This window comes from Lissotriton helveticus, chromosome 8 (assembly GCF_964261635.1).
Source record: "Lissotriton helveticus chromosome 8, aLisHel1.1, whole genome shotgun sequence".
NCBI lineage: Eukaryota > Metazoa > Chordata > Amphibia > Caudata > Salamandridae > Lissotriton > Lissotriton helveticus.
The window spans coordinates 2020412-2042593 of NC_136069.1; positions in this window are offsets into that span (position 1 = coordinate 2020412).

Below are 22182 nucleotides of genomic sequence, written 5' to 3' on the forward strand. Positions count from 1 at the left end.
GTCTCTACTGGCAAAAAACAGACCATATATAAATATACAAGCAAGACATAACATTCCCTTTTCATTTCAACACCACACCCTTGATCTTTATTGCACAGCTTAGAGCCTATTTGGGAACTAAGAGGCCAGACAGACATGCTGCCTAAGATTCTCTACTAGTACATATCCTAAAGCCTAACTAACTTCAAGAATACATGTATTCCCATATTTTTAATCACATCAACTAAGCAAAATATTCACCCAGATTCATTTAAAATCAAGCTTGACTCACAGTGTGATCTTAGGCACATGACCAGGATGTTACATGTAATCTACCATGTCTGTCTCTGCCTCCACTATGAGTGTCTGTGCTCATATCATCTCACCATCTCTCACCATCTTACATTTTACCAAAAAACATGTAGCATAGTAAATCGTTTTACACACAGAGCACAGCCCATTTAAATGATCACTACATAGAAAGAAACCTGACTCATTTCCAAAATACATTTCCAATATGCACCATTCATTTTTTTGCCAGCATTACATAGACACATGAGAAACAATGCAAGAATAAACAAGCCCAAGATGCTTCTTAATCTTCCCCATAGTGCATACAGCACTCTACCTATATTAAATTAATCATTACTCACCTTTAAAAATGATTTTGAAGATTTAGAACAGTTCAAAAAGGGGGTGGTGATGGACAGAGCATCTGAGTTAATCAGAACACTCATACCCAGTCAACAGATCAGGGCTTGATCCATCACCGTTTTTTAGCTCACTGCACCATCCCAGTTCAGAACCTGGCTATATGCAAATTAGTCTGTCCCTGGCCCAGTGCATCATGGGAACAGGGCAGACCAAACTACCAAGCCAATTCTTTACTGGAAAGGAAACAAGCTTCCGGGGACCTGTTTCTGGTATTACAGCCGTCTTCGGCCCGGCTTGCTTGAATCCTGATGGTGCAGTGAGCAAGGGACTCACATCTGAGCATACCCTTCCACGCTTGTGGTGGCCAAAACGATTCAAAAAGGGGGTGGTGATGTCCATCACCACCCCCTTCTCTGAATCGTTTTTGGCCACTACAGGTGTGGCAGGGTATGCTCAGACATGAGTCCCTTGCTCACTGCATCACCAGGATTCAAGCAAGCCGGGCCGACGACGGCTGAAATGCCAGAAACCGGTCCCCGGAAGCTTGTCTCCTTTCCAGTGAAGAATTGGCTTGGTAGTTTGGTCTGCCCTGTTCCCATGAGGCATGGGGTCAGACTAATTTGCATATAGCCAGGTTCTGAACTGGGGTGATGCAGTGAGCTAAAAAACGGTGATGGATCAAGCCCTGATCTATTGACTGGGTATGAGTGTCTAGATTAATTCAGATACTCTGTCCATCACCACCCCCTTCTCTGAATCGATTTAGAACAGTGTCAGTCATACACACCAGATTTTCTTAAGCAGAATCTCTGAAATGCACCTCAAACACTGCAACCACAAATGGCCCTGATTCCCTGTAATTCTTCACACATATCCCTGGACTTAACCAATCAAAATTCTTCCCACACTATTTCAAAACCAAACTGACATTTTAATTGGTTCTACATTTCAACACTTTCAAACTCACATAATATTCACCCATCCCCCAGTGCTCATTCAGCCTGTTACCATGGTAACTCCCACCTAACCCAGCACACAGGTGAAAAGTTCATCATACTATGTTGCAACTTGAATCCAGCAAGAGTGTTTGAGCTCTCAATGTACCAGCTAATCATGTGCAATGTTTCTTTCAATGACTTTTTCTCAACCATTAGAGTTACTTCTCTCAAAAAACAAAAGCATGCACCCTAATTTTCAGTGGAGAATTTTAACCTGTGACTGAGTCAAACAAAAAGAGGAGTACCACCAAAGGAGAAATTGAAGGTTTTCTGCAGGGTGGGTTTGTTGGCAAAAAGGAAAGAATTCATCCTTTTGTATAAAACCCCTCACTCACCAACCTAGTGGTGACATGCTTCATCATCGGGGTCCACCCTGGTGACCTAGCGTCACCAGGATGTGCTTCGACACCTGTAATACAGTGGAGCGGGTTGTGACTGTAGGTGCAAAAAAAGAGTGTTAAAAATTGTCCTGGTTTAACTCAAAACAGAAATTTTATTTTAAAGTAACTGGACAATGTTAAAAAGCAATGGCGAGATACTGGTAGGGAAGTTACGGCCAGTGTATCTCTATATGTGTATTTGTGGGTTGGTCTGTTGGTCTGTGGTCTGTGTATTTTAACCTGTTCCATGCTCATGACAAGGTCAGCTCGTCATGCAGTGCACTGATCCTGTGCTAATGACGAGCTGACCTTGTCATGAACAATGGCGTTTTCAATAAATCAGCACAGGAGGGGAAAAGCCTTAGCAGCCAAGGTGATAAAAACCCACCAATCATTTCTTCTTTTTCAAGTGCACTGAATCTCAACCACTTTTTCAAACTGCCATTTCATTTCCACAACTCATCTGAATACAACCACATCTACCTTCAAGATGCCTAAAGTCTGGATTGTGGGTCATAGCTTTGTTCACTGGAGTGAAAGATATGCAGCAAACAGAGGTATTTACAACCTTGATTTACCAAATGTGGATATTATGTGGATTGGCCAGAGAGGATTGAGATGTCACCAATTGATACTATTGGTAAAATCCTTTATGCATCTACCACACCCTGACCTCATAATTGTGCACTGTGGTGGAAATGACCTGGGCACTTTGACTGGGGTAGGTCTGGAAATGCTTTTAAAGAACATCTTTGGGCAATTGATGTAACTTTTTCCAAAAACTGCCTTGGTATATTCTAATATATGCAAAAGGCAAAAATGGAACTGGTCCAACCAATTTTGTCCACAGATTGGGAAAGCAAGGAAACATGTGAATACATCTGTTTCTGCTTTCCTCCGAGACTATGGTATGGGTTCCATATACCACAACAACTTGCGTTACAACATGCAAGGCATCTATAAGAGAGATGGTTACATTTTACAGATGAGGGGAATAGAGTCTTCCTCTTGAATTTTAGACTCTGCATCTGTACCTACTTGTAGGTACAAAAAACACCCACATAACACAACAGCTCTTTTCAGAGCTACCCTACCTCTAAGCACTCTAAATTATTTTTTTACTCTAATTTTTTACACTGTTTTCCTCCGTGGTGCGCTCAGGGATACGCGTACCTGGAAGCGTACATGAGAACGCACCCAGCGCTTACCCCGTGAAAATTACAAAAAAAAAGATTTTTTTTGCCCTTCAGGGTCCTTCTAGGCCCCCCCTCAGAAAACCTAGGGGTTCAGGGGGTGTCTACCCTGCCCCCTTTTAATCATTTACCCCTTTTTATTTTCACCTCTTGTGTCTCGATTCTACCGAGACACAAGATGGTGGACTCTACGGACTGTTTGGAATGTTGACAGACACGCGAGAGCCAATAAGCTTTCCGCTCGCGCACTTCCGTGGCGCGCCGGGTGCGCTTACCGGTACGCGTACCGGTAAGCGCTCAAAGCGCGCAAATAGATATATAAGTGCTTTTGAAGTAACTTTCCATAAAAACCACTGGAGCAATTTCAAACAAATATGGAAAACGCCCTACTACGTACCAGTCCCTACCATTTTGCCAAGTTTGGTGTAATTCCGTTCAGCCATTCGGGCTGTAGCCGTGTCTAAATGTCCTATGGAAAATTCCATGGGGAAAACACATTTGAAAGTGTTGAAATTTAGAACCAATCAAAATGTTACTTTGGTTTTGAATTTGTGTGGGATGAAGTTTGATTGGTTATGTATATATCAAAAATGAGAGGAAAACACGGCCATTTTGTGATAGTACTGTTAGAGGTACATTTGTGAGGAATTTTGGGTGTTCAATTTCTGGTGTGAGAATTACACAGTACTAACTTTTCTCCTGCTTTCTAAAAGGTAAGTTGTTAATTTCTAGGGGGAACTATATTGTACACTTTAAGTTAATAGGAAAAATGTTTTCTGTTAGTTATTTACTGTCCCTCTGTTATAGTTATTGATTGAGATAGGCTTCATCACATGCAGTGCTTTATATTTCTAGTTCCTGCCTGATACTATACACTGCCCAAAGAAAACTTCACTGTTAAAAACTCAGAAGTACCTTTGTCAACTTGACCTCTACAGTGCCCTAACTCTACTGATATAGTTATATAAAGTATTTGAAAAAAATTGTGCATATTAATTTTAAAGAACTAAATACTTGATAAAGCTAGTTTTATAATATGTATTACTAAAAACGATAAATGAAAGTGATTATTTTTTCTGCAATTTACAGCAAGAAATTTCTAAATAAAATGGATCACAATGAAAAGACCGTTGAAATTTCTTTTGAATTTACCACTACATTTATTGAGATTTTAAATGTCCCGGATGTTGACAGCACCCGTAATGAAGAAGTTTGTGTTGGAGGAGATGACATGAGGGATTTTTTTGATCAGTCTCTTGACGGCGAATTTATCGAATGTTTGGAGACCATAGAGTTCCAGGAATCATCTTTGCAGACTTTTCATGAGGAGATTCCTGATGATGTGATTGAAGAGGAAATTCCTGATGAGGACATGTTACTAGTTCTTTTAAATTATGAAAATTCAGAAGAATAAATGTATATTTAGAAATTAAAAATTGTTTGAGATATTATTCATTTTTATTTGTAATTTATGAGGTAGTAGCGAAGTGATTGTAGTATAAAGTGAGACTTATAGTATAGAGTGCAACATTTTTATGTTACATAGTAAGTTTACTCATAGTTACTTCCCTTCTCCCACTATATTTTCTCCAATGTGTATTTGATATCTCTTCTTCATCTCCTGCCACCTTTCTCTCACTGTCTGTCTCTGATGCACCCTACCGCCGCCATTTTGTGTAGTTTCAGAAGAGAGTGAAATGTAAGAGTTGAGAATGTGAAAAGGGGGCAGGGTAGAGTGCCCTTGACCCCTTAGGCCTTCTCAGGGGGTCCAAAAAGGATATGTTTCTGCTTTCCTGAGAGACTATGGTATGGGTTCCATATACCACAATAACTTGAGTTACAACATGCAAGATATCTACAGAGTAGACAGTGTACATTTCTCAGATGAGGGGAACAGAGTCTTTCTCTTGAATTTTAGACTCTGCATCGGTACCTACTTGTAGGCACTTAAATCACCCACATAACACAACAGCTCTTTTTAGAGCTAACCTACCTCTAAGCACTCCAAATTCTTATTTTACACTATTTTCTTTTACTGTTTTTCCCTGTGCTACGCTCAGGGTACGCGTACCTAGAAGCGTACAAGGGAACGCACCCAGCGCTTACCCTGTGAAAATTTCTAAAAAAATAAAAGTTTTTTTGCCCTTCAGGGTCCTTCTAGGCCCCCCTCAGAAAACCTGGGGGGTCAGGGGGTGTCTACCCTGCCCCTTTTAATCATTTCCCCCTTTTTTTTCACCTCTTGTGTCTCGATTCTACCGAGACACAAGATGGCGGACTCTCCGGACTGTTTGGAATGTTGACAGACACCCGAGAGCCAATAAGCTTTCCGCTCGCGCACTTCTGTGGTGCGCCGGGTGCGCTTACCGGTACGCGTACCCCAAAGCGCTCCGAGCGCGCCTATAGATATATATGTGTTTTCGAAGTTAATTTTCGTAAAAACCACTGGAGCAATTTTCACCAAATATAGTAAAGGCACTTCTGCATACCAGTCCCTACAATTTTGCAAAGTTTGGTGTAATTCCATTCAGCGGTTCGGGCTGTAGCCGTGTCTGAACGTCCTATGGAAATTAACATGGGGAAAACACGTTTTGGGACCCCCCTTTTTTCTCTGCCCCCGCATAACGAATCCCCACGAAACTTCCAGGGAAGGAGCGGAGCGGAGCTGGCCTAAATTTTGGAAAATTACACGCAAATTCCTCAACCGGCGCCAAAGTTATTCCCAATAGAATGTTGCGGATTTCCTATGGAAACTAGGTCCTAACTATAACTACCTACTGGCGACCGACTGCCCCGTTGGCCTGTGAGGTGGCGTCAGTAGCGGACCGATGTGTGAATAGGTCGGAACCAGCACAAGGCGCCAAGATCCGGATGGCACCGAGGTGGTGTCATAGTTGAGAGTTCTGAGCAGCGGGGGGGAGGCGGCGCAAACGAGTCTCTCCCTCCATGTGGAGGCACTTCATCTGCAGTGGGGCGCCGAGATCCGGATGGCACCGAGGTGGTGTCTAGCAAGTTGCCGCACTGGTGTGTGTTGAAAAGATGGAAGGTCCACAGCAAGTCTATGTTCCTTCAGTGGAGCGCCGTCTAGCTGAGTTTCGCCCGCTCTTGCTGCTACAGCGGCAGGCGGCTGCAACAGGACTCTCAAAATGGCGGCCTGTTCTTTGGATTTGGGCCTGGTCCACTAAAATGGCCCTGGGACACCTTAGAACTCGGACGCTCGAATTTTTTTTCCTTTCCTCTACATGCAAAAAAGGTAAATGCCCGGTACGTTACCTGCCTCATCTGCCACGATGTACTCTCCAGAGGAACCGAAAAAAAATATAGTTATGGTAATTGTGGCAAATTAATTTCATGTGGACAGATGAGTGTTACTCTAATAAATACAGCATATGAACATCATCATAGTCGATGGTTGGTGGAGACATTTTGACTATATCCTGGACCTGCCCGTCCTCGCCCAAAATGGCGCCGGAATAAATGGGACTCGTAACTCCTTGTTGTGTACTGGTTGAACAACCTTGATATCATGAGATACGTATGCAGTTTTGAAGCACATGGCGGGCGGGGACGAGAATTGATTGAATATTTCGACATCCCTATTGATATTAAGTTCTGATGTGTTATTGATTACTGTACTATTGAAAGTTCGAATTAACGTCACCCATGGTACTTGCCCGCAAATGTATATCTAGATAATTTTATTGTAACTGGCCCTGTCGTATTTTAATTTTAAAATGTACGTCCACCGATTCCGCAACTGTTAGACACCTTAGTTCTTGCAACCTAATGGCCCGCCCGTTACGTTCCTCTACAGTGTAAATGTCTCCTCATCATATACGATTACAGTTTGCTCCGTGGCCGGCCCACGTGGTTATAGGCCCGTATTTGTATACTGACATTTTCACAATAAAGGTTTTTAAAAGAAAACATGGTAGTAGTATTTACATTGGTAAAGTTTTTAATAATAGTCACTGTTTTCGAATCAGTAAAAGGCAAGTGAAATAAAGCAGTCCAATTACATGAAGGGTAAAAGGTATAATACGCAGGAACGCAGTAAAGATAAATGGTCAAGGGCTGTTGTGTTTTCTACTCCTGCAACATAAAGTGATCGATAAGAATCTGATATTCAGGCGTATCGGCGACTAAGACAGCAGGCCGAGCCTCTCTTGATCAACGGCTCCGTCATGGGACGAAGAAACGCCCTTTTTCTCGAAAAAGGAATATATTTTACTTGCAGGACAGTTGTAAATTTTCCGGGAAAGTACATTAGCCTGGAACATTATAACATATATGTTTAAGAAAAAATAATGTTCGAAAGCAATAAAAAGCGTAATTTTTAGGTCATATGACCAAGCCTTTCATCATTAGAATAAGAAAAGTAAAATGAAAACCAATGAAAAGTTTTATTAACAAGTCACATGACCGGTTATGCTTACGTTACGCGCTGCGCGCCGCGCCCCGGATCGCTTCCGGGAAGCTGCGCTTCGCGCACCGGAGCACTTCCGGATGCGCTAACGCGGCACGTCATATGACGCATTACGCGACAACGCAGGACCAGAATATAGTCAAAATGTCTCCACCAACCAGCGGTCGGAACACAACCGCTTTCAGCAGGCTAAATAGTTCTGTTAAATGACAACAGAAGGGACAGGCAACAAGAACCATCAGTCAAAGAGGGGAGGGCAAGTTCTTCTCTACCGGGTCACGTTGGGGCGCTACCGGAACTGATCGAATTGGTAGTCTACAGTGTTTCTGGATGTTTCAGACTGAAGCTGGCGTCAGCATGAGAGCACCACCATCTCGTAGCTCCGTCGTGGCATTACATTGAGAATAGTGAAGCTGTAGCAGGTGCAAATAAGCTTCAGACAGTCTAACAAGCACTCCTCAAAACTTTGAACTATCAGAGTGCATGAGTTTCATGCTCGATCGATTGAGCTAGCCGGATCGGGCAAAAAAAAGTATAAAATAGTTATGTAAATAGTTATTTAATAAAATGTTTTACCCTGTTACTTTGCTGGTGTGTTGTATATATTTGTAATATTTGCATAGAGTTTATCGGTATTTTGGGCGGGGTGGGTGGCGGAGCCGAGCTGTCTTGCAGCCATCATGGTGTGGAGCTCAGTTCATCTCACTAGTTTCGTATTTCTCATGAGGGGTTGTTCCTAATGTTTCTATTTTAGTGAGGTCAAAAAGAGATCCCATTAGTGGCCTACTGATTTTGCTCGATTCCTTTTGTTTTTTTACACGATTTTTCACTATCTGCAAAGACTAAACAGAGTATTGCGACTCTGTGCTTGTTTGTAAATAGAGAATGAACCAAAGAGAACCAATTCTAAAACAGTAAATGCTTGGATAACAATCAATCAAATGGAGAGAGAAGCAGGCACGACGGATTACAACGGGGGCAAAGGCCTGCGTTAACTACCCTTCACTATCTGCAAAGAGAGAGTACTCCTAATAGAAATGAGGGGGGGGGGCAGCATTCAAAGCAGATCAGTGTGCATAAACACGAAAATGTTTTTACTTACCACGTACTTGACATTCGACAGCTTATGATATGTGCTATTAAAAAACCATTGAAATTCACTGAAAAAACCATAGGTTAGAGACCATATATAGTTAGGAATTAGCATTTAAAAAACCTTGAAAATTCACTGAAAAAACCATAGGTTATAGACCATGTATAGTTAGGAATTAGCATTTAAAAAACCTTATTTTACTCACACAAAACCATTGAAATTCCATATATAGTTAGTTGCACTAACTATATATCGCGCACCCGCAATCCACTGCTGATGATGTCACATATTACATCATTCATGACATGGTCAGTGACATCACTGATGACATCACTGATGACATCTCAAATGACATCACTGATGACATCACTGATGACATCATCCAGTGACTGTGTGTTTCTGTAAAGTTTAAATATGTTTGATATATTGAAGAATGAGTGGATGTATAAGGATATAGTAGGTGCGTGACTGACTGTATGAGTGAGTGAATAAATGTGTCGTACTAAATGCATGGGTTAGTGACTAAACTGTCTGAATGTGTGCATCAGTATGTCTGTTGTGATGTAAACTGCTGCATGTGTTGATCATTAGCTATACGAGAGGCTATATGTGTTGATTGGTTGCCCAAGTATTTGTATGGGAGATTGAGTTTGTGTGGGGGTGGCTGGGAGGTGTGTGACTCTGTGCATAGATGTGTGAGCAGTTGATTCACTAGGTGTATGAGTTCAAGAGTGCATGTGGAAACAGCTACATGGGCGGTTGACTGTGTGCATGAGTGTATTGATGAGTGAATGGATATCTCAATGCTACATGTCATAGTAAGTACATATGTAAAACACAGTACATGTGAGAGTTGGCATATATAAATAACTGTGCATGAGAGCCACTGAATGTGTGAGTGGCTGTATGGATCATTGTGAACTTGTATCAGGGATTGTATAAGAGAGTAAATATGTGTTAGTATATGTTTGAATAAGTAAGGTGTGTATAACTGTATAGTTGAGGAAATGGAGGTGAGATTGTTTCTTTGCATGACTGACTAGGTGTGTGAGTAACTCCATGGATGAGTGACAGTGTGTGAGTGTCTGTATTCACTGAGTGTATCTAAGGTTATATTAGAGTCTGAAGAGGTTTATCGTATTAGCACAAGAATGATGTCAAATGAGATGTCATCAGTGATGTCATCAGTGATGTCATTTGAGATGTCATCAGTGATGTCATCAGTGATGTCACTGACCATGTCATGAATGATGTAATATGTGACATCATCAGCAGTGGATTGCGGGTGCGCGATATATATAGTTAGTGCAACTAACTATATATGGAATTTCAATGGTTTTGTGTGAGTAAAATAAGGTTTTTTAAATGCTAATTCCTAACTATATATGGTCTATAACCTATGGTTTTTTCAGTGAATTTTCAAGGTTTTTTAAATGCTAATTCCTAACTATATATGGTCTCTAACCTATGGTTATTTCAGTGAATATATATATATATATAATATATATATATATATATATATATATATATATATATATATATATATATATATATATATTACCTACTGGCGGTCGCCAGTAGGTAGTTATAGTTAGGACCTAGTTTCCATAGGAAATCCGCAACATTCTATTTGGATTAACTTTGGCCCTGGTGGATGAATCTTTGCGAATTTCTCAAAGAAGATGGCTCGGTCCGCTGCGCTCCTTCCCTGAAAATTTGGGGGGGATTGGTGAAGTGGGGGCTGAGATAAAGGGGGGTCCCAAAACGTGTTTTCTCCATGTTATTTTCCATAGGACGTTTAGACACGGCTACAGGTCGAACGGCTGAATGGATTTATAAGAAATTTGGCAAAACTGTAGAGTCCGGTCCGCAGATTACGATTTTTTTGGAATGGTGTAAATCCGTTCAGTAGTTGCTGAGAAAATTAAAGTTAAATTCAATTATATATCTATAAGCGCGGACGGGTGCGCGCACTCGAGCGGAATTTTTTTTTGCTGCGTGACGTCTGTTAACGTTCGATTCGAAGGAAATCAGGAAGTGTTGACCGCCATTTTGTCACTGCGAGTAAATATATTGTCATTTCAAAGCGTTGGAACATGGAAAGGGGAGAAGGTAGAGATTGTTTTGCTGCGTAGGTTTTCTCAGGGTGTGCAGTAAGGTCCTTAAAGGCGAAAATATATATATTTTCTTTTTTTCGAAAAAAGTTGCCGGGTGCGCGCACTCGGGCGCGCACACCTATTTACAAGAGTGTGAAAATGGAGATAAATCAGAAGTTTGAGTGCTTTGATATAAGGTGGCTCTGAAAAGAGCCCTTGTGTTTATTGAGTTGTTTCTGCATTTATAAGTAAGTACCGATGCAGAGTCTGATGTTGCAGAGGAAGATTTTGTTTCCCTCATCCGTGAAATGAACACCATCTGTCCTATAGATGTCTTGCATGTGGTAACGCAAGTTGTTGTGGTAAATAGAACCCATGCTATAATCTCTTAGGAAAGCAGAAACAGATTTATTAACATGTCTCCTTGCTTTCTCAATTTGTGCACAATGTTGATTGGACCAATTCCATTTCTGTCTTTGGCATATATTGGAATATACCAAGGCAGTTCGAGGAAAAAGTGTCATCAATTGTCTAAAGGTGTCTTTTAGAAGCATTTCCAGACCTACCCCAGTCAATGTGCCTAGATCGTTCCCACCACAGTGCACAATTATAAGGTCTGGTTCTGGGAGATGCATAAAAGTTTTCACCAATGGTATTAATTGGTGCCATCTTAATCCTCTTTGCCCAATCCACGTTATCTGCACATTTGCTAAATCAAGGTTGGAAATTCGTCTGCTTGCTGCATATTTTCCACTCCAGTGAATATAGCTGTGTCCTAAAAGCCAAACCTTCATTTTCAAGGCAGATGCACTCGTGCTCCGATGGGTTCTGGAAGTGGAATGGCAGTTAGAAGCTGAAATTCAGGATAAAAAAATGGATGAGGCTTGGTGTGGTTGAAAAACAAAAGATGATTGGTTGATTCTAATACGTGAAGATTGAAGACTACGTTGCATGTTAATGTTATGTAAAAGAAAAAGTAGTATTGGGTGTGAAAAAAATGACATGTAACAGAGCTGTGGATAGGCAGGTGTTTTTGGAGGGAAAACAGTGTTGTTAGTTTGCTGTAGAACGTTGAGATATGAACTTTTGACCTGTGCCTTCAGCCAGGTGCAGAATGAGGTGTTACCATGTAAACAGCCAGAGATGGCAGTGGGTGATGGGTGACTTTTATGTGACATTGAAAATATTGTGAGGGACAACCAACTGAAATGTAAATTTGAATACAAAATTTTGCGTGAGGAAATATGATTGGCTGAAGAGACATATATGAGTCTGTATTGACTGGATATCTGTGCCATTGAATTTTGGTTGCAGTGATAGCAGCATAATTGAGACTTCCGTCAAACGAATATCTATTTTGTGACTGTCACTGTTGTACATCGTACAAAGCATTGGTAAAGGTAAGTCTGTAACTGTTTGTTTTGTCATGTACCGTAAAAGAAAGGGTTCACGGGCTGTTAGAGGCCTGTGGGTTCTAGTATGAGTAAATCAGGTCGACAAAAGAAAATATTAAGTTAGTACAGCTGAAGTTACGTGGAACTCATGAATACTGTTTCAATATACAATAATTTTAGTTGAGATTATGGATTAAAAGAGAGAATGTGTATATTTGAAATGTTTATTCAGAAATGCACTGATTTCTAGGCAAGTTTCTTATCTTATACGAGTGCAGACATTGTAAAAAACAAAGTAATCGGTATAGCCACTAGTACATAAAATACAAACGGTATAGTTGATGAAAAATGAATATGGTTTAGCAAAATTAATTATACACTCTTATGAGGAAGTATATTGGGGCAGATTTATGAAGGCCTTGCGCCGCCGGTGCGTTACTTTTAACATAAATAAGGCTCATTATATGTTAATAAATGGATGAAGGTCTCTGGCCTTTCAGTTTAGGAACGATACATGAAAATGCTAGTGGTTAGACCAGTGTTTCCCAAACTGTGGTCCGCGGACCCCCAGGGGTCCTTGACCCATTCTCAGGGGGTCCGCAGGCAGCAGTTTTAAAAGCACTTCAAAGTTCCTTGCAGAATTATCAGTTTTGGAGCAACAATAAAAGTGTCAAGATAACACCAGTGATTAATGTACCTGCTGGAGAGAGAGAGAGAGGAGAGTTTTGTCCAGTGGCAACTTCAACTTATCTAATGTAGCACAGAGGGTTACTGCAAAGAACATGTACCATGTATTTAATTTAAAAAAAATTTATATGCATAGGTCAGTGGGTTACTTACTGCTTTTGTAAGTAACTTATTTTTCTTCCCAGATTGTCGTATCCTTGTACATAATAAGGTCTTCATTTACTATTCTTTGAAAGCTAATAAAATTCAATCTGTAATGATAACTGTGTTGTAGACTGCACCATTGTTTCCCAAAAACCTTTGGGGGATAGCATTCCAAAGCCCCCTCTGTAGTGGTCAGGCTCACTCATTGCACTTGGTATGCACCGTATGGGGACTGGTCTGAAAACATTTTCTAGGGCTGCTTTTGGTTTCCAGACTGGCCCTTGCAGGAGCAGGAGCCTCGAACAGCAAAATAAAACCAGCCATGTAAAGGTTTGTCACTGGGATGCAGCACCAATCTTCCCATTAAATTATTTAGTTTTTTGTAAATTCACAGAAGTGGAGGAGCGTGTCGTTATCCTCCTTGGCTTAATGACACGGTCCACCACTTCGGAAACGAGGGGCTGCGCCATATTTACAAGAATATGGTGCAGCCCTGTGTTTCCCCCTGCGCTTGCGCTACACTTAGCAGGGTAGCGCCAATGCAGGCACCCTTGCACCATAGTGCAAGTGTGACTGCGTGCAGGGGAAGATTGTTTATGTACAGGAAGATCCTCCTTCCTGAACATAAAAAATCCAAGGCGTTTTGCTTTTTCCATGTGTACTGCATAAGGCAGCACACATGAAAAAAGCAAAATCGAGGAGAAATAAAGCATTTATCCTCGTTTCGTCAAGTTAAGTCCAGGTGTTTCCTGGTTTTAATTATGGCGCAGTCTCCTATTTACGCTGCCCTTGTAAATAGGAGGCAGCGTTAAAAAAATCAATGGCTGTGGCAGTGGAACGCCCATCGCAACACCCACTGCCCACCTCTTTCACGTTAAGTATTGTATGAAAGTGGGTCTTATTTGCAAAGCAGCGTTAAGCCACAGTAAGTGGCTCAACGGTGCCTTGTACATAGGGCGAAGCCCATATCGCCACGAGAATATCGCAAAAAGTGACGTTCCCATGGAGATAGGGGCTTGTAAATCTGCCCAAAAAATTGTTAGTAATTCGAGTTTTTCTTTTGTGTACACCTGAAACAATTTCCCTGAGATATGTGGCATACAAGGTAAAACAGAACACCGGGACCTTTATCGATTGCCTTATGTTGCACAAAAGAAAAAAATACACGTAACAGACTTGGATCATTTACATTTTCACTATTTCTGGGCACTTTGCTTTTTGACCTTTCAGTAACCGACTTGCTTTATTTCGCCTGTATTTTACGTAGATCGGAAACAATGGCTATGTATTCGAACTTACTAATCCAAGAGCTACTATTATATTTGGTTTTCACAAAATCTTTATTAAAAAATGATGACGTACAAATGCAGGCATACAAACACGTAAGTGATGACGCACAAATGCAGGCCTAAAACCACGTGGGCCAGCCACGGAGCAGACTGGGGCTGTACATGAGGGCATATTTATCTGAGGAAAACATAACTGAGTCGGTGGTCATTTTATTTCATCAAGGTACGATAAGTGCAAGAGAATCATATCGAAAATTACCATCAGTGTTGAAAAATCGACCTTTCAATAATACTGTAATTAATGATGCGTCAGAACTTAATATCAATTCATTGTCCGAATGTTCAAGCAATACTCATCCCCTCCCGCCATGTGCTTCAAGAACTGCATCCATATTTCATGATCTGAAGTCTGAGCAAACGGAACACAATGGGGAATTGCGAGTTTCGTTTATACCGGCGCCATTTTGGATGGGGTCAGGCGAGCCCAAGTATAGTCAAAATGTCTTCACCAACTCGGGGTTGGACCAGAATCTCTTTCGGTAGTCCAGAAGTTCTGTTAATGGGCAACAGAAGGGACCGGTGACATGAACCATCAATCAAAGAAAAGGGAGGGGCAACAATCTTTCCTACCGGGTCATACTGATGTTCCACTGGAACCGATCGAATCAGTAGTCTGCAGGATTTTTGGTCATTCAAACTGAGGCTGGCGTCAGCATGAGAGCGCAACGTCTCGTGGCTACGCTTTGGTCGTTCTGCGGGCAATCATGGCAGTCCTTTTCCATCGGGGGCGGTCCGAGGCCCGCGGAGGCCGAGGGCCCTCCGCAGCTCTTGTAGAATCTTCAAAGTTGAGGAGAACGCCTCTGGACAGGGGCCCATTTTCTGGTTAACAGGCGACCAGGCCAACTTTTCACGCCAGGCCCATTCCTGCAAAGTCGACCGCCATTTTTAGGAGATCTGCAACCACCGGCAGTCACTGGGTTGCAGGAGCAGATGGACTCAAGCCTGTCGGGCGAAGCGTCGCTGCACCGCCACAGTGGACGAGACCCTGCTGGGTGAGTGGAGCGTCGCTGTACCGCAACAGTGGACGAGTCCTTTGCTGGGCTCATGGAGCGTCCCTATATCGCCACCTTGGACGAAGCCTTTGTTGGGTGCGTGGAGCGTCGCTGCACCGCAAGAGTGGACGAACCCTTTGCCGGGTGCGTGGATCGTTGGGGGTGCAGCTGAGGGGCCTCCACCTGGGGAGGCGGGAGAGGCTCGTCCGCGCCGCCTCTCCCTCCCAGTGCACCCCACAGCGTCTTGCTGACATTTGTTATGGCCGGACCAGGCGATGAAAGAAGAGGGGGGGTCGGAGGCATGAGCAAGACATCCCCCCCCGTGGCCTGCAAGGCGTCAGAGGAGGAAGGGAATGGGAAGACCAGTACATTCCCGGGCTGGGCCCTTCGCCCCACGACTTCTCCAGCCACATGAGCGGGTCCCCCGGTCAGCCAACCGCGGGCTCGTCGTGTGGAACGCTAATGGCAATCTTAGCGTTGGAGACGACCCCCTATCCGGCGCCGAAAGAGGAAGGGAATGGGAAGAGGAATACATCTCGGGTCGGGCCCATGCCTTCTCCGGCCGATGGCGGCCGGCCGCTCTTTGCCACGGCCCCAGGAACGGATCCCTTGGTTCATCCTGGGGACAGGCCTTGGCGCGTGGTGTCGCCTCCGGACTATTCGCGTAATGGTTCTCCACTCCAGGCCGTTGCCGACGGCTTTTGTAGACTTTCTGATGCTCAAAAACCCTACTAGAAAGCAGCCCAAAAGTAGCCCAACATTACTTTGGGGAAGGAGGGACAGGGACGGCGTCAAGTAGACGGCGAAATGCATTGTGGGTTTGTTGCTGCAGCCGTTTGTCATGTAAATAGTTGTTTTAATATATTTTTGTTCAAGAATAAAAACGTTTTAACCTGTTATTTTGCTGTCGTGTGGTATATTTCTAATATTTGTCACTCTGATGTCGTTTCCCCTCCCAAATGTAACATGTGATTGTAATCTACAGCCTGACATTCCGACAGGACATGAGAGCAAAAGGGGGGGGGGGTCAGATCTGAAGTTGGGCAGGCGATAAGATCACGTTTTGCTATGTGGGGCTATCTATGTTCGTGATGGGTCCTAAAAGGGGGCAAGATGGCGGGGCCACTGTGCCGTGACTTTCGCTTTAACTCCAACAGTGGTGAGGGTGAACACAAATGAACGCCGCTTATGTACATATACATTTTCATTTTCCACACCACATGAAACCTGCGTCAGGTTTCATATAGGCGTTTTGTTGCAGGGTGGGCATTCATTTGCATGAAAGCCCTGTAAAACTAACACAGTGGAATTTAGAAGATTTCACTGAGTCAGCTTTATAGCATTGCTGAATCAAATCCTTACGTCTGTTTGAAACAGGCATAAGGAGTGATGCACCATGCAATGTGTGGCTTGCTCCTGTGCATTGCAGTAGACATGTCGCGCTTACGACGTGATTCCTGCAATGTGCTGCTTTTGCGGCACAGATGCGTGACGCATCTGTGTTGTTTTTGCTCAATGGTGCTGCACATTGTAAATGCGGCACACCATGGGTGGCAGAGCAGCGGAACACATTCTCTGGGGATGCGCCAGTTAACATAAATCTGCCCCTTTACATTTAAGTATGAGCAATGGACACAGTTGGTGAGGCTTATCCAAGGTTAAAAATACATGAGTCCTGTTCACTGAAAACTTGGACATAGGACTCACCTCCTCAGCATCGCTGGAGATGGCTAAATAATAGCTGCAAAATGTTACTCTTGTTAAACAATTTTACTATTATAGTCTCTGAGATTTGTCTCTTACTCTGCAACATCTCATTGTTGTTCTCTTTCTTTAAAGAGAACGACAACATTAACCATGAGCGATAATGAGCAATCCGTTGATCTCGATCTTATCGTTGAACTTGTCATTGAAACGTCAGTGGAAGTGGATCCCTTAGATGATTTAAATCCTGAGGATGATGAAGAACATGATGAGGATGCCGATTTGTCAGAATTGTATGACATAGGGTGGGAAGCTGACGTGCTTCAGCATATGGAACTATAAATATTTATTTTTAAAATTTACTGGAAATAAAAAGTGAAAATGTAAACCGTTTCATTTAAAATTAAACATAACTTGAAAAACAGGTTATGTGTAGTGTCTTTAATAAAATAGTCAAATATGCTCATAAAAATATTTCTAAACCAATGAAAAGTTTTATTAACAAGTCACATGACCTGTTATGCTTACGTTACGCGCTCCGCGCCGCGCCCCGGATTGCTTCCGGGAAGCTGTGCTTCGCGCCTCGCGCACCTGAGGACTTCCGGGTGCGCTAACGCGGCGTGTCATATGACGCATTATGCAACAACGCGATACGTCGTTGGGGCTCCACCGGAACTGATTGAATTGGTAGTCTACAGTGTTTCTGGAAGTTTCAGACTGAAGCTGGCGTTAGCATGAGAGCACCCCGTGGCTACGTCGTGGCCATTCTGTGAGCAATCATGGCAGAAGCTCCCCACCGGAACTCTGCGGGAGTCAGGGGCCCCGGTGACTCTTGTAGAATCTTCAAGGCTGATGGGACGCTTTTGGGAATGGAGCCCATGCCGTAGCAGTGAAGCGTCCGAGTTCCAGGGTTGTCCAGAGCCATCCTTGCAGGCCAGGCCCAAGTCTGTGGAGCCGACCGCCATTTCCTGAGCTCCGTGGCAGCCGCCTGTCGCTGTACCGCAAGAGTGGGTGCAATTCAGCCGGATGGCGGGTGAGACGCTGTAATAGCAAGAGCAGGCGTAATTGAGCTGGCCGAGCGAGGCACTGTGACATCTTGTCGAGTGAGGCGATGGGGTGCAGCTGAGAAACCTCCACCTGGGGAGGTGGGGGAGGCTCGTTCGCACCGGCTCTCCCTTCCAGTGCACCCCACGCCGTCTCCTGGCGCAGGTATATGTGATGGTTGGACGAGGGCATCGCAGGACGTGTCTTCAGGTCAAACAGATTGTAGGACAAGGTCCAGAATGGAAAAGTCACCAAAAGGCTAAAAGTTCCGCCAGACCCCGGGAGCCGGCCACCTATGTCGAGTGAAGTGCTGGGGTGCAGCTGAGAAACCTCCACCTGGGGAGGTGGGGGAGGCTCGTTCGCGCCGCCTCTCCCTTCCAGTGCACCCCACGCCGTCTCCTGGCGCAGGTATATGTGATGGTTGGACCAGGGCACCGCAGGACGTGTCTTTAGGTCAAACTCTGAAGTATGGCACCGAACATCCAGGACTTATGCCATTTGTGGAAGGCAGTGACATCGAAGAATCTCAGGGATCAAGCATATCCAGAGTCCTCCCCGGGGTATTTGCACAACGGTCCTCCACCCCTAGGCCGCCAGCTATGCTACCTTGACAGGAACAGTGTCATGCATTTGGATCGATGTTGCAGCAGGCTGCCATGTAAATAGTTATTTAATAAAACGAAATTCACTGAAAAAAACATAGGTTATAGACCATATATAGTTAAATATCTCAAGTCCTTCTGTGCACTCGATGGAGATACAGGTCGTCCACCAGAAGATGTGCTGGCCACCTCTAATGGTAATAGCGTGGCCAGGGCTTTTGTCGATGCCTCTGCAAATTGCACAGGGTGCATTTGTTTGACATGCCGCACCATGGTATGTATGGAAAAGGAATATTTTTTTGTTGGATTTCCTCTTGAGAGAAACGAGTCACATATCGTGCAGGTTACTTTTGGTGCATTTACTTTCTTTTGATCTTCAGGATAAGTGAAAAATTGCCAGATGAAAGATTCTTTTTTTCTTCTTAAAGGTAGTCGATCATTTTGTTCAGATTCGGAAGATGAATGAGATACGGTAGCCATTTCACCAAAGTCTTCTGAAAAATGTAGGACGTTGTTCTCTCTTGAGAGTAGAAAAGATAATGAGAGAAGTGGGTGGAGTGCTGCGTGTAAATTCCAGAATAGAAACTAGTAAGAACCAATTGGAAGTGTTGTTTTCATGTTGCAGCAGGCTGCCATGTAAATAGTTATTTAATAAAACGTTTTACCCTGTTACTTTGCTGGTGTGTTATATTTATTTATAATATTTGCATAGGGTTTGTCGTTATTTTGGGTGGGGTGGGCGGCGGCGCCGAGCTTTGTTGCAGCCATCATGGCGTCGAGCTCGGTTTCTCTCACTAGTTTCATATTTCTCATGAGGGGTTGTTCCTAATGTTTCTATTTTAGCGAGGTCAAAAAGAGATCCTATCAGTGGCCTACTGATTTTGCTCGATTCCTTTTGTTTTCTCTAACGATTTTTAAGTTAAAGTTTGCTAGCACAATACAGCGGCTAGTCCGCATTTTATATATATGTCTTTTTTATTAGGGGTGTCCTCCGGTGGAGTCGGACGATCTACCTCTAATAAACGGTAAGTGTTCCTCTGAAGGAATGCATCTTGAAAGTGGCTGACTGTAATGTATGATATTTCACTCAGTGACTTTCAGGCCCATGCTGATTCAAAACTGTGCATGTGCTTGAAGCAGGCGTAGGTATTGACGCAGCATAGAAACTACTAAGAACCAATTGGAAGTGTTGTTTTCAAGTCACATGACTTCACATGTGCGTCTCAGGACGTGTACGCGGTGATAGTATCTGGTCACGTACGCCATTTGGAAGTAGCGGTCTAATTCAGCGAAGTTTCAAAACGTGAAAAGGAGTAAATCCAAACACATCCGGATTTAGTATATCTTCTGAGCTCGATTCAAGCATACAATTGTTAAAGTATAACACCTTTTATATTTTTTTTTAAAATACCAAGGTGTGTACATTCGGTCACACACGAAAGTTTAAAAAGACATTCGGTTCCATTTTCCACAAATTAAATAAGTTCACATTGCAAAGTTTTCACGAAATATATAGGCGGGTGCGCGCACACGGTCGCGCGCACATGGTCGTGCACGAAAGCCTGGAAATGCGATATCCATTTTATTGAGAACTGTTGCCGAGAGTGCGCACAACGGGTCGCGCACGAAAGTTTAGAAAGGCTATTTTTATTTACAGACAAATTTTAATGCGTTGAAAAAAAGGCAAGGTACAGACTTTCTAATTCTGTATCGCTTTACAAGGAGTCTCTATGCAACTTGAACAGTGAAGAAAACGGCTTGTTTCCGAAAAAAATATTGCCAGAACTTTATTGACAAAAGTATAGGTTGTGTACACAAGATATTTCTGAATTAGCATTTTAAAAACCAATGAAATTCACTGAAAAAACCATAGGTTTTACACACGTTATAGTTAGGAAGTAGCATTTACAAAACCTATGAAATTCACTGAAAAAACCATAGGTTTGACACCAGTTATAGTTAGCTGGAAATTTTACTGATATAAAACCAATGAAATTCCACGTTATAGTTAGTTGGACTCACTATAACTTGCGCGTGTAATGCACTGCTGATGACGTCACATATTACATCACTCATGACATCACTGATGACACCATCCTTGTGACACAGTGACAGACCTCCTTTCACTGTAATCTAACCCTTGAACCGCATATTCAAAAATAGAAACTAAAATGTTCAAAAAAATGGAGATACCCATACCAGTTACAACAACCAATTCAATAATTCCACCATCTATATACACATGCACTAATTCACCAACAGTTCTATATAGTCACTCATACATATATTCACTAATCATATGTAGTGATACACCAACACATCCTGTTACACACCGACAGTCATCCAAAAGTTATTCACACACATACTCACACATGCAAATAAACTATTGAACATCCATTTATTTGCATAAACAGCTATACACACACTACCACTTTACTTCTAAGGAAACTTATACATACTTACTATCTTAAAAAATCACTTATAGAAACACATACTAATTTAAACAGGAACTCTTACAATCCCTCACTCTCACATATAGTCACTTATATACATCAATATTCACATATACTACATTAAAACATATGTAGTTACTGATAAAGACACTAATAAGACAGTCAATCACTCACTAACACAGACATATGCACACTAATCCACCCATACAGTCCTGCACATATGCTGTCTTCAAAACACATACAAACAGAGACTCAGTCATTCATGCATCTATGTGTTAAGTAATACCCCCACCAAACCATACAGACACTCATACTGATACTAAAAAAAACATCTAATAACCTATATACATACACATGTACCTACTCATTAACCCATGCAGCCACTTATACACAAAGTGAAACACTAATACATATATTTAAATATTTAAGCATTACTCAGTAATATATGTATTCACTAAGATATTCAATAATATATACATATATAACACATATTTATTTTTCAGAAAGACACACATTCACTGGATGGTGTCATCAGTGATGTCATGAGTGATGTAATATGTGACGTCATCAGCAGTGCATTACACGCGCAAGTTATAGTGAGTCCAACTAACTATAACGTGGAATTTTATTGGTTTTATATCAGTAGAATTTCCAGCTAACTATAACTGGTGTCAAACCTATGGTTTTTTCAGTGAATTTCATAGGTTTTGTAAATGCTACTTCCTAACTATAACGTGTGTAAAACCTATGGTTTTTTCAGTGAATATATATATATATATATATAGATAGATATATATGGAAAACAACTCCTGAAGTAGAAAAAGCGAACTCCTTCACCAGGAACGGACCACCACAAAGGTTTCAAAATTTCAGTGCGATTCATTATGCCTTCTCACAACATGACGCGTTTCAGCCGGGTTGCCCCGGCCTTGATCACATGACGTGTCAGGAAAAAACTCCACCCTTAAATACTATGGGCCTTATTTATGAAGGCCTT